Here is a 14,196-nt window from a genome sequence, read left to right on the forward strand (position 1 = left end):
TTTTACAGTGATAAATAGCCTTCTGTTTCGACCGCCAAACATTTCAGGGGAGCATTTGCAACCGTTTGGCACTATTTTTTAGTGAGTTGCCGAAAGTCAGATTTTTGATGAAATTGTGACCCCGGTTCTTAGGGATTTTTTCAAAAAAAAAATTTCTGCCGGTTAAGTTGTCGAGGGCTGATTTCTTTTCCTGTGATAAAAAACCTTCTGTTTTGACCGCCAAACATTTCAGGGGAGCATTTGCAACCGTTTGGCTCCATTTTTGAGTGAATTGCCGAAAGTCAGATTTTTGATGAAATTGTGACCCCGGGGCTTAGGGATTTTTTCAAAAAAATCTTTTTCTGCCGGTTAAGTTGTCGAGGGCTGATTTCTTTTCCTGGGATAAAAAGCCTTTTGTTTTGACCGCCAAACCTTTCAGGTGAGCATTTGCAACAGTTTGGCACCATTTTTGAGTGAATTGCCGAAAGTCAGATTTTTGATGAAATTGTGACCCCGGGGCTTAGGGGTTTTTTCAAAAAAAATAATTCTGCCGGTTAAGTTGACGAGGGCTGATTTCTTTTCCTGTGATAAAAAACCTTCTGTTTCGACCGCCAAACATTTCAGGGGAGCATTTACAACCGTTTGGCACCATTTTTGAGTGAATTGCCGAAAGTCAGATTTTTGATGAAATTGTGACCCCGGGGCTTAGGGGTTTTTTCAAAAAAAAATAATCTGCCAGTTAAGTTGACGAGGGCTGATTTCTTTTCCAGTGATAAAAAACCTTCTGTTTCGACCGTCAAACATTTCAGGGGAGCATTTAAAACCGTTTGGCACCCTTTTTGAGTGAATTCCCGAAAGTCAGATTTTTGATGAAATTGTGACCCCGGGGCTTAGGGGTTTTTTCAAAAAAAAATAAAATTCTGCCAGTTAAGTTGACGAGGGCTGATTTGTTTTCCTGGGATAAAAAGCCTTCTGTTTCGACCGCCAAACCTTTCAGGGGAGCATTTGCAACCGTTTGGCACAATTTTTGAGTGAATTGCTGAAAGTCAGATTTTTGATGAAATTGTGACCCCGGGGCTTAGGGATTTTTAAAAAAAAAAAAATTTCTGCCGGTTAAGTTGTCGAGGGCTGATTTCTTTTCTTGTGATAAAAAACCTTCTGTTTCGACCGCCAAACATTTCAGGGGAGCATTTGCAACCGTTTGGCACCATTTTTGAGTGAATTCCCGAAAGTCAGATTTTTGATGAAATTGTGACCCCGGGGCTTAGGGATGTTTGAAAAAAAAAATTCTGCCGGTTATGTTGTCGAGGGCTGATTTCTTTTCCTGTGATAAAAAACCTTCTGTTTCGACCGCCAAACATTTCAGGGGAGCATTTGCAACCGTTTGGCTCCATTTTTGAGTGAATTGCCGAAAGTCAGATTTTTGATGAAATTGTGACCCCGGGGCTTAGGGATATTTTCAAAAAAATCTTTTTCTGCCGGTTAAGTTGTCGAGGGCTGATTTCTTTTCCTGGGATAAAAAGCCTTCTGTTTCGACCGCCAAACCTTTCACGGGAGCATTTGCAACCGTTTCGCACAATTTTTGAGTGAATTGCTGAAAGTCAGATTTTTGATGAAATTGTGACCCCGGGGCTTAGGGATGTTTGAAAAAAAAAATTCTGCCGGTTATGTTGTCGAGGGCTGATTTCTTGTCCTGTGATAAAAAGCCTTCTGTTTCGACCGCCAAACATTTCAGGGGAGCATTTGCAACCGTTTGGCACCATTTTTGAGTGAATTGCTGAAAGTCAAATTTTTGATGAAATAGTGACCCCGGGGCTTAGGGATTTTTTTTAAAAAAAAAATTCTGCCGGTTTAGTTGTCGAGGGCTGATTTCTTTTCCTGGGATAAAAAGCCTTCTGTTTCGACCGCCAAACCTTTCACGGGAGCATTTGCAACCGTTTCGCACAATTTTTGAGTGAATTGCCGAAAGTCAGATTTTTGATGAAATTGTGACCCCGGGGCTTAGGGATATTTTCAAAAAAATCTTTTTCTGCCGGTTAAGTTGTCGAGGGCTGATTTCTTTTCCTGGGATAAAAAGCCTTCTGTTTCGCTCGCCAAACATTTCAGGTGAGCATTTGCAACCGTTTGGCACCATTTTTGAGTGAATTGCCGAAAGTCAGATTTTTGATGAAATTGTGACCCCGGGGCTTAGGGGTTTTTTCAAAAAAAATAATTCTGCCGGTTAAGTTGACGAGGGCTGATTTCTTTTCCTGTGATAAAAAACCTTCTGTTTCGACCGCCAAACATTTCAGGGGAGCATTTACAACCGTTTGGCACCATTTTTGAGTGAATTGCCGAAAGTCAGATTTTTGATGAAATTGTGACCCCGGGGCTTAGGGGTTTTTTCAAAAAAAAAAAAAATTCTGCCAGTTAAGTTGACGAGAGCTGATTTCTTTTCCTGGGATAAAAAACCTTCTGTTTCGACCGCCAAACATTTCAGGGGAGCATGTAAAACCGTTTGGCACCATTTTTGAGTGAATTCCCGAAAGTCAGATTTTTGATGAAATTGTGACCCCGGGGCTTAGGGGTTTTTTCAAAAAAAAAAATTCTGCCGGTTAAGTTGTCGAGCGCTGATTTCTTTTCTTGTGATAAAAAACCTTCAGTTTCGACCGCCAAACATTTCAGGGGAGCATTTGCCACCGTTTGGCACCATTTTTGAGTGAATTCCCGAAAGTCAGATTTTTTATGAAATTGTGACCCCGGGGCTTAAGGATGTTTGAAAAAAAAAATTCTGCCGGTTATGTTGTCGAGGGCTGATTTCTTGTCCTGTGATAAAAAGCCTTCTGTTTGGACCGCCAAACATTTCAGGGGAGCATTTGCAACCGTTTGGCACCATTTTTGAGTGAAATGCTGAAAGTCAAATTTTTGATGAAATAGTGACCCCGGGGCTTAGGGATTTTTTTTTTAAAAAAAAATTCTGCCGGTTAAGTTGTCGAGGGCTGATTTCTTTTCCTGTGATAAATAGCCTTCTGTTTCGACCGCCAAACATTTCAGGGGAGCATTTGCAACCGTTTGGCACCATTTTTGAGTGAATTGCCGAAAGTCAGATTTTTGATGAAATTGTGACCCCGGGGCTTAGTGGTTTTTTCAAAAAAAAAAAATTCTGCCGGTTAAGTTGACGAGGGCTGATTTCTTTTCCTGTGATAAAAAACCTTCTGTTTCGACCGCCAAACATTTCAGGGGAGCATTTGCAACCGTTTGGCACCATTTTTGAGTGAATTCCCGAAAGTCAGATTTTTGATGAAATTGTGACCCCGGGGCTTAGGGATGTTTGAAAAAAAAAATTCTGCCGGTTATGTTGTCGAGGGCTGATTTCTTGTCCTGTGATAAAAAGCCTTCTGTTTCGACCGCCAAACATTTCAGGGGAGCATTTGCAACCGTTTGGCACCATTTTTGAGTGAATTGCTGAAAGTCAAATTTTTGATGAAATAGTGACCCCGGGACTTAGGGATTTTTTTTTTTAAAAAAAATTCTGCCGGTTAAGTTGTCGAGGGCTGATTTCTTTTCCTGTGATAAATAGCCTTCTGTTTCGACCGCCAAACATTTCAGGGGAGCATTTGCAACCGTTTGGCACCATTTTTGAGTGAATTGCCGAATGTCAGATTTTTGATGAAATTGTGACCCCGGGGCTTAGGGATTTTTTCAAAAAAAATCTTTTTCTGCCGGTTAAGTTGTCGAGGGCTGATTACTTTTACAGTGATAAATAGCCTTCTGTTTCGACCGCCAAACATTTCAGGGGAGCATTTGCAACCGTTTGGCACTATTTTTTAGTGAATTGCCGAAAGTCAGATTTTTGATGAAATTGTGACCCCGGGGCTTAGGGATATTTTCAAAAAAATCTTTTTCTGCCGGTTAAGTTGTCGAGGGCTGATTTCTTTTCCTGGGATAAAAAGCCTTCTGTTTCGCTCGCCAAACATTTCAGGTGAGCATTTGCAACCGTTTGGCACCATTTTTGAGTGAATTGCCGAAAGTCAGATTTTTGATGAAATTGTGACCCCGGGGCTTAGGGGTTTTTTCAAAAAAAATAATTCTGCCGGTTAAGTTGACGAGGGCTGATTTCTTTTCCTGTGATAAAAAACCTTCTGTTTCGACCGCCAAACATTTCAGGGGAGCATTTACAACCGTTTGGCACCATTTTTGAGTGAATTGCCGAAAGTCAGATTTTTGATGAAATTGTGACCCCGGGGCTTAGGGGTTTTTTCAAAAAAAAAAAATTCTGCCAGTTAAGTTGACGAGGGCTGATTTCTTTTCCTGGGATAAAAAACCTTCTGTTTCGACCGCCAAACATTTCAGGGGAGCATGTAAAACCGTTTGGCACCATTTTTGAGTGAATTCCCGAAAGTCAGATTTTTGATGAAATTGTGACCCCGGGGCTTAGGGGTTTTTTCAAAAAAAAAAATTCTGCCGGTTAAGTTGTCGAGCGCTGATTTCTTTTCTTGTGATAAAAAACCTTCAGTTTCGACCGCCAAACATTTCAGGGGAGCATTTGCCACCGTTTGGCACCATTTTTGAGTGAATTCCCGAAAGTCAGATTTTTTATGAAATTGTGACCCCGGGGCTTAAGGATGTTTGAAAAAAAAAATTCTGCCGGTTATGTTGTCGAGGGCTGATTTCTTGTCCTGTGATAAAAAGCCTTCTGTTTCGACCGCCAAACATTTCAGGGGAGCATTTGCAACCGTTTGGCACCATTTTTGAGTGAAATGCTGAAAGTCAAATTTTTGATGAAATAGTGACCCCGGGGCTTAGGGATTTTTTTTAAAAAAAAAATTCTGCCGGTTAAGTTGTCGAGGGCTGATTTCTTTTCCTGTGATAAATAGCCTTCTGTTTCGACCGCCAAACATTTCAGGGGAGCATTTGCAACCGTTTGGCACCATTTTTGAGTGAATTGCCGAAAGTCAGATTTTTGATGAAATTGTGACCCCGGGGCTTAGTGGTTTTTTCAAAAAAAAAAAATTCTGCCGGTTAAGTTGACGAGGGCTGATTTCTTTTCCTGTGATAAAAAACCTTCTGTTTCGACCGCCAAACATTTCAGGGGAGCATTTGCAACCGTTTGGCACCTTTTTTGAGTGAATTGCCGAAAGTCAGATCTTTGATGAAATTGTGACCCCGGGGCTTAGGGGTTTTTTTTAAAAAATAATTCTGCCGGTTAAGTTGTCGAGGGCTGATTTCTTTTCCTGGGATAAAAAGCCTTCTGTTTCGACCGCCAAACATTTCAGAGGAGCATTTGCAACCGTTTGGCACAATTTTTGAGTGAATTGCTGAAAGTCAGATTTTTGATGAAATTGTGACCCCGGGGCTTAGGGATTTTTTCAAAAAAAAAATTTCTGCCGGTTAAGTTGTCGAGGGCTGATTTCTTTTCTTGTGATAAAAAACCTTCTGTTTCGACCGCCAAACATTTCAGGGGAGCATTTGCAACCGTTTGGCACCATTTTTGAGTGAATTCCCGAAAGTCAGATTTTTGATGAAATTGTGACCCCGGGGCTTAGGGATGTTTGAAAAAAAAAATTCTGCCGGTTATGTTGTCGAGGGCTGATTTCTTGTCCTGTGATAAAAAGCCTTCTGTTTCGACCGCCAAACATTTCAGGGGAGCATTTGCAACCGTTTGGCACCATTTTTGAGTGAATTGCTGAAAGTCAAATTTTTGATGAAATAGTGACCCCGGGACTTAGGGATTTTTTTTTAAAAAAAAAATTCTGCCGGTTAAGTTGTCGAGGGCTGATTTCTTTTCCTGTGATAAATAGCCTTCTGTTTCGACCGCCAAACATTTCAGGGGAGCATTTGCAACCGTTTGGCACCATTTTTGAGTGAATTGCCGAATGTCCGATTTTTGATGAAATTGTGACCCCGGGGCTTAGGGATTTTTTCAAAAAAAATCTTTTTCTGCCGGTTAAGTTGTCGAGGGCTGATTACTTTTACAGTGATAAATAGCCTTCTGTTTCGACCGCCAAACATTTCAGGGGAGCATTTGCAACCGTTTGGCACTATTTTTTAGTGAATTGCCGAAAGTCAGATTTTTGATGAAATTGTGACCCCGGGGCTTAGGGATATTTTCAAAAAAATCTTTTTCTGCCGGTTAAGTTGTCGAGGGCTGATTTCTTTTCCTGGGATAAAAAGCCTTCTGTTTCGCTCGCCAAACATTTCAGGTGAGCATTTGCAACCGTTTGGCACCATTTTTGAGTGAATTGCCGAAAGTCAGATTTTTGATGAAATTGTGACCCCGGGGCTTAGGGGTTTTTTCAAAAAAAATAATTCTGCCGGTTAAGTTGACGAGGGCTGATTTCTTTTCCTGTGATAAAAAACCTTCTGTTTCGACCGCCAAACATTTCAGGGGAGCATTTACAACCGTTTGGCACCATTTTTGAGTGAATTGCCGAAAGTCAGATTTTTGATGAAATTGTGACCCCGGGGCTTAGGGGTTTTTTCAAAAAAAAAAAATTCTGCCAGTTAAGTTGACGAGGGCTGATTTCTTTTCCTGGGATAAAAAACCTTCTGTTTCGACCGCCAAACATTTCAGGGGAGCATGTAAAACCGTTTGGCACCATTTTTGAGTGAATTCCCGAAAGTCAGATTTTTGATGAAATTGTGACCCCGGGGCTTAGGGGTTTTTTCAAAAAAAAAAATTCTGCCGGTTAAGTTGTCGAGCGCTGATTTCTTTTCTTGTGATAAAAAACCTTCAGTTTCGACCGCCAAACATTTCAGGGGAGCATTTGCAACCGTTTGGCACCATTTTTGAGTGAATTCCCGAAAGTCAGATTTTTTATGAAATTGTGACCCCGGGGCTTAAGGATGTTTGAAAAAAAAAATTCTGCCGGTTATGTTGTCGAGGGCTGATTTCTTGTCCTGTGATAAAAAGCCTTCTGTTTCGACCGCCAAACATTTCAGGGGAGCATTTGCAACCGTTTGGCACCATTTTTGAGTGAAATGCTGAAAGTCAAATTTTTGATGAAATAGTGACCCCGGGGCTTAGGGATTTTTTTTTAAAAAAAAATTCTGCCGGTTAAGTTGTCGAGGGCTGATTTCTTTTCCTGTGATAAATAGCCTTCTGTTTCGACCGCCAAACATTTCAGGGGAGCATTTGCAACCGTTTGGCACCATTTTTGAGTGAATTGCCGAAAGTCAGATTTTTGATGAAATTGTGACCCCGGGGCTTAGTGGTTTTTTCAAAAAAAAAAAATTCTGCCGGTTAAGTTGACGAGGGCTGATTTCTTTTCCTGTGATAAAAAACCTTCTGTTTCGACCGCCAAACATTTCAGGGGAGCATTTGCAACCGTTTGGCACCTTTTTTGAGTGAATTGCCGAAAGTCAGATCTTTGATGAAATTGTGACCCCGGGGCTTAGGGGTTTTTTTTAAAAAATAATTCTGCCGGTTAAGTTGTCGAGGGCTGATTTCTTTTCCTGGGATAAAAAGCCTTCTGTTTCGACCGCCAAACATTTCAGGGGAGCATTTGCAACCGTTTGGCACCATTTTTGAGTGAATTGCTGAAAGTCAGATTTTTGATGAAATAGTGACCCCGGGGCTTAGGGATTTTTTTTTTTAAAAAAAATTCTGCCGGTTAAGTTGTCGAGAGCTGATTTCTGCCGGTTAAGTTGACGAGGGCTGATTTCTTTTCCTGTGATAAAAAACCTTCTGTTTCGACCGCCAAACATTTCAGGGGAGCATTTACAACCGTTTGGCACCATTTTTGAGTGAATTGCCGAAAGTCAGATTTTTGATGAAATTGTGACCCCGGGGCTTAGGGATTTTTTTTAAAAAAAAAATTCTACCGGTTAAGTTGTCGAGGGCTGATTTCTTTTCCTGTGATAAAAAACCTTCTGTTTCGACTGCCAAACATTTCAGGGGAGCATTTGCAACCGTTTGGCACCTTTTTTGAGTGAATTGCCGAAAGTCAGATTTTTGATGAAATTGTGACCCCGGGGCTTAGGGATTTTTTCAAAAAAATCTTTTTCTGCCGGTTAAGTTGTCGAGGGCTGATTTCTTTTCCTGTGATAAAAAGCCTTCTGTTTCGCTCGCCAAACATTTCAGGTGAGCATTGGCAACCGTTTGGCACCATTTTTGAGTGAATTGCCGAAAGTCAGATTTTTGATGAAATTGTGAACCCGGGGCTTAGGGGTTTTTTCAAAAAAAATAATTCTGCCGGTTAAGTTGACGAGGGCTGATTTCTTTTCCTGTGATAAAAAACCTTCTGTTTCGACCGCCAAACATTTCAGGGGAGCATTTGCAACCGTTTGGCACCATTTTTGTGTGAATTGCCGAAAGTCAGATTTTTGATGAAATTGTGACCCCGGGGCTTAGGGGTTTTTTCAAAAAAAAAAATTCTGCCAGTTATGTTGACGAGGGCTGATTTCTTTTCCTGGGATAAAAAACCTTCTGTTTCGACCGCCAAACATTTCAGGGGAGCATGTAAAACCGTTTGGCACCATTTTTGAGTGAATTCCCGAAAGTCAGATTTTTGATGAAATTGTGACCCCGGGGCTTAGGGGTTTTTTCAAAAAAAAAAATTCTGCCGGTTAAGTTGACGAGGGCTGATTTCTTTTCCTGGGATAAAAAGCCTTCTGTTTCGACCGCCAAACCTTTCAGGGGAGCATTTGCAACCGTTTGGCACAATTTTTGAGTGAATTGCTGAAAGTCAGATTTTTGATGAAATTGTGACCCCGGGGCTTAGGGATTTTTTCAAAAAAAAAAATTCTGCCGGTTAAGTTGTCGAGGGCTGATTTCTTTTCTTGTGATAAAAAACCTTCAGTTTCGACCGCCAAACATTTCAGGGGAGCATTTGCAACCGTTTGGCACCATTTTTGAGTGAATTCCCGAAAGTCAGATTTTTGATGAAATTGTGACCCCGGGGCTTAAGGATGTTTGAAAAAAAAAATTCTGCCGGTTATGTTGTCGAGGGCTGATTTCTTGTCCTGTGATAAAAAGCCTTCTGTTTCGACCGCCAAACCTTTCAGGGGAGCATTTGCAACCGTTTGGCACCATTTTTGAGTGAAATGCTGAAAGTCAAATTTTTGATGAAATAGTGACCCCGGGGCTTAGGGATTTTTTTTTTAAAAAAAATTCTGACGGTTAAGTTGTCGAGGGCTGATTTCTTTTCCTGTGATAAATAGCCTTTTGTTTCGACCGCCAAACCTTTCAGGGGAGCATTTGCAACCGTTTGGCACCATTTTTGAGTGAATTGCCGAAAGTCAGATTTTTGATGAAATTGTGACCCCGGGGCTTAGGGATTTTTTTTTTTTTAAAAAAATTCTGCCGGTTAAGTTGTCGAGAGCTGATTTCTTTTCCTGTGATAAAAAACCTTCTGTTTCGACTGCCAAACATTTCAGGGGAGCATTTGCAACCGTTTGGCACCTTTTTTGAGTGAATTGCCGAAAGTCAGATTTTTGATGAAATTGTGACCCCGGGGCTTAGGGATTTTTTCAAAAAAATCTTTTTCTGCCGGTTAAGTTGTCGAGGGCTGATTTCTTTTCCTGTGATAAAAAGCCTTCTGTTTCGCTCGCCAAACATTTCAGGTGAGCATTTGCAACCGTTTGGCACCATTTTTGAGTGAATTGCCGAAAGTCAGATTTTTGATGAAATTGTGAACCCGGGGCTTAGGGGTTTTTTCAAAAAAAATAATTCTGCCGGTTAAGTTGACGAGGGCTGATTTCTTTTCCTGTGATAAAAAACCTTCTGTTTCGACCGCCAAACATTTCAGGGGAGCATTTACAACCGTTTGGCACCATTTTTGAGTGAATTGCCGAAAGTCAGATTTTTGATGAAATTGTGACCCCGGGGCTTAGGGGTTTTTTCAAAAAAAAAAATTCTGCCAGTTAAGTTGACGAGGGCTGATTTCTTTTCCTGGGATAAAAAACCTTCTGTTTCGACCGCCAAACATTTCAGGGGAGCATTTGCAACCGTTTGGCACCATTTTTGAGTGAATTCCCGAAAGTCAGATTTTTGATGAAATTGTGACCCCGGGGCTTAAGGATGTTTGAAAAAAAAAATTCTGCCGGTTATGTTGTCGAGGGCTGATTTCTTGTCCTGTGATAAAAAACCTTCTGTTTCGACCGCCAATCATTTCAGGGGAGCATTTGCAACCGTTTGGCACCTTTTTTGAGTGAATTGCCGAAAGTCAGATTTTTGATGAAATTGTGACCCCGGGGCTTAGTGGTTTTTTCAAAAAAAAAAAAATTCTGCCGGTTAAGTTGACGAGGGCTGATTTCTTTTCCTGTGATAAAAAACCTTCTGTTTCGACCGCCAATCATTTCAGGGGAGCATTTGCAACCGTTTGGCACCTTTTTTGAGTGAATTGCCGAAAGTCAGATTTTTGATGAAATTGTGACCCCGGGGCTTAGGGGTTTTTTTTAAAAAATAATTCTGCCGGTTAAGTTGTCGAGGGCTGATTTCTTTTCCTGTGATAAAAAGCCTTTTGTTTTGACCGCCAAACCTTTCAGGGGAGCATTTGCAACCGTTTGGCACCATTTTTGAGTGAATTGCCGAAAGTCAGATTTTTGATGAAATTGTGACCCCGGGGCTTAGGGGTTTTTTCAAAAAAAAAAATTCTGCCGGTTAAGTTGACGAGGGCTGATTTCTTTTCCTGTGATAAAAAACCTTCTGTTTCGACCGCCAAACATTTCAGGGGAGCATTTGCAACCGTTTGGCACCATTTTTGAGTGAATTCCCGAAAGTCAGATTTTTGATGAAATTGTGACCCCGGGGCTTAGGGATGTTTGAAAAAAAAAATTCTGCCGGTTATGTTGTCGAGGGCTGATTTCTTGTCCTGTGATAAAAAGCCTTCTGTTTCGACCGCCAAACATTTCAGGGGAGCATTTGCAACCGTTTGGCACCATTTTTGAGTGAATTGCTGAAAGTCAAATTTTTGATGAAATAGTGACCCCGGGGCTTAGGGATTTTTTTTAAAAAAAAAATTCTGCCGGTTAAGTTGTCGAGGGCTGATTTCTTTTCCTGTGATAAATAGCCTTCTGTTTCGACCGCCAAACATTTCAGGGGAGCATTTGCAACCGTTTGGCACCATTTTTGAGTGAATTGCCGAAAGTCAGATTTTTGATGAAATTGTGACCCCGGGGCTTAGGGATTTTTTCAAAAAAAAAATTTCTGCCGGTTAAGTTGTCGAGGGCTGATTTCTTTTTCTGTGATAAATAACCTTCTGTTTCGACCGCCAAACATTTCAGGCGAGCATTTGCAACCGTTTGGCTCCATTTTTGAGTGAATTGCCGAAAGTCAGATTTTTGATGAAATTGTGACCCCGGGGCTTAGGGGTTTTTTTTTTTAAAAAAAATTTCTGCCGGTTAAGTTGTCGAGAGCTGATTTCTTTTCCTGTGATAAAAAACCTTCTGTTTCGACCGCCAAACATTTCAGGGGAGCATTTAAAACCGTTTGGCACCCTTTTTGAGTGAATTCCCGAAAGTCAGATTTTTGATGAAATTGTGACCCCGGGGCTTAGGGGTTTTTTCAAAAAAAAAAAATTCTGCCAGTTAAGTTGACGAGGGCTGATTTCTTTTCCTGGGATAAAAAGCCTTCTGTTTCGACCGCCAAACCTTTCAGGGGAGCATTTGCAACCGTTTGGCACAATTTTTGAGTGAATTGCTGAAAGTCAGATTTTTGATGAAATTGTGACTCCGGGGCTTAGGGATTTTTTCAAAAAAAAAATTTCTGCCGGTTAAGTTGTCGAGGGCTGATTTCTTGTCCTGTGATAAAAAGCCTTCTGTTTCGACCGCCAAACATTTCAGGGGAGCATTTGCAACCGTTTGGCACCATTTTTGAGTGAATTGCTGAAAGTCAATTTTTTGATGAAATAGTGACCCCGGGTTAGGGATTTTTTTTAAAAAAAAAATTCTGCCGGTTAAGTTGTCGAGGGCTGATTTCTTTTCCTAGGATAAAAAGCCTTCTGTTTCGACCGCCAAACCTTTCAGGGGAGCATTTGCAACCGTTTGGCACAATTTTTGAGTGAATTGCTGAAAGTCAGATTTTTGATGAAATTGTGACCCCGGGGCTTAGGGATGTTTGAAAAAAAAAATTTCTGCCGGTTAAGTTGTCGAGGGCTGATTTCTTTTCTTGTGATAAAAAACCTTCTGTTTCGACCGCCAAACATTTCAGGTGAGCATTTGCAACCGTTTGGCACCATTTTTGAGTGAATTCCCGAAAGTCAGATTTTTGATGAAATTGTGACCCCGGGGCTTAGGGATTTTTTGAAAAAAAAAATTTCTGCCGGTTAAGTTGTCGAGGGCTGATTTCTTTTCTTGTGATAAAAAACCTTCTGTTTCGACCGCCAAACATTTCAGGGGAGCATTTGCAACCGTTTGGCACCATTTTTGAGTGAATTCCTGAAAGTCAGATTTTTGATGAAATTGTGACCCCGGGGCTTAGGGATTTTTTTTTTAAAAAAAATTCTGCCGGTTAAGTTGTCGAGGGCTGATTTCTTTTCCTGTGATAAATAGCCTTCTGTTTCGACCGCCAAACATTTCAGGGGAGCATTTGCAACCGTTTGGCACCATTTTTGAGTGAATTGCCGAAAGTCAGATTTTTGATGAAATTGTGACCCCGGGGCTTAGGGATTTTTTCAAAAAAAAAATTTCTGCCGGTTAAGTTGTCGAGGGCTGATTTCTTTTTCTGTGATAAATAACCTTCTGTTTCGACCGCCAAACATTTCAGGGGAGCATTTGCAACCGTTTGGCACCATTTTTGAGTGAATTCCCGAAAGTCAGATTTTTGATGAAATTGTGACCCCGGGGCTTAGGGATGTTTGAAAAAAAAAATTCTGCCGGTTATGTTGTCGAGGGCTGATTTCTTGTCCTGTGATAAAAAGCCTTCTGTTTCGACCGCCAAACATTTCAGGGGAGCATTTGCAACCGTTTGGCACCATTTTTGAGTGAATTGCTGAAAGTCAAATTTTTGATGAAATAGTGACCCCGGGGCTTAGGGATTTTTTTTTTAAAAAAAATTCTGCCGGTTAAGTTGTCGAGGGCTGATTTCTTTTCCTGTGATAAATAGCCTTCTGTTTCGACCGCCAAACATTTCAGGGGAGCATGTGCAACCGTTTGGCTCCATTTTTGAGTGAATTGCCGAAAGTCAGATTTTTGATGAGATTGTGACCCCGGGGCTTAGGGATTTTTTTTTAAAAAAAAAAATTCTGCCGGGTAAGTTGTCGAGAGCTGATTTCTTTTCCTGTGATAAAAAACCTTCTGTTTCGACTGCCAAACATTTCAGGGGAGCATTTGCAACCATTTGGCACCATTTTTGAGTGAATTCCCGAAAGTCAGATTTTTGATGAAATTGTGACCCCGGGGCTTAGGGGTTTTTTTTTTAAAAAAAAATTTCTGCCGGTTATGTTGTCGAGAGCTGATTTCTTTTCCTGTGATAAAAAACCTTCTGTTTCGACCGCCAAACATTTCAGGGGAGCATTTAAAACCGTTTGGCACCCTTTTTGAGTGAATTCCCGAAAGTCAGATTTTTGATGAAATTGTGACCCCGGGGCTTAGGGGTTTTTTCAAAAAAAAAAATTCTGCCAGTTAAGTTGACGAGGGCTGATTTCTTTTCCTGGGATAAAAAGCCTTCTGTTTCGACCGCCAAACCTTTCAGGGGAGCATTTGCAACCGTTTGGCACAATTTTTGAGTGAATTGCTGAAAGTCAGATTTTTGATGAAATTGTGACCCCGGGGCTTAGGGATTTTTTCAAAAAAAAAATTTCTGCCGGTTAAGTTGTCGAGGGCTGATTTCTTTTCTTGTGATAAAAAACCTTCTGTTTCGACCGCCAAACATTTCAGGGGAGCATTTGCAACCGTTTGGCACCATTTTTGAGTGAAATGCTGAAAGTCAAATTTTTGATGAAATAGTGACCCCGGGGCTTAGGGATTTTTTTTTTAAAAAAAATTCTGCCGGTTAAGTTGTCGAGGGCTGATTTCTTTTCCTGTGATAAATAGCCTTCTGTTTCGACCGCCAAACATTTCAGGGGAGCATTTGCAACCGTTTGGCACCATTTTTGAGTGAATTGCCGAAAGTCAGATTTTTGATGAAATTGTGACCCCGGGGCTTAGTGGTTTTTTCAAAAAAAAAAAATTCTGCCGGTTAAGTTGACGAGGGCTGATTTCTTTTCCTGTGATAAAAAACCTTCTGTTTCGACCGCCAATCATTTCAGGGGAGCATTTGCAACCGTTTGGCACCTTTTTTGAGTGAATTGCCGAAAG

The sequence above is a fragment of the Podarcis filfolensis genome, assembly GCF_964270895.1.
Source record: "Podarcis filfolensis genome assembly, chromosome: 5".
In the NCBI taxonomy this organism is placed as follows: Eukaryota; Metazoa; Chordata; class Lepidosauria; order Squamata; family Lacertidae; genus Podarcis; species Podarcis filfolensis.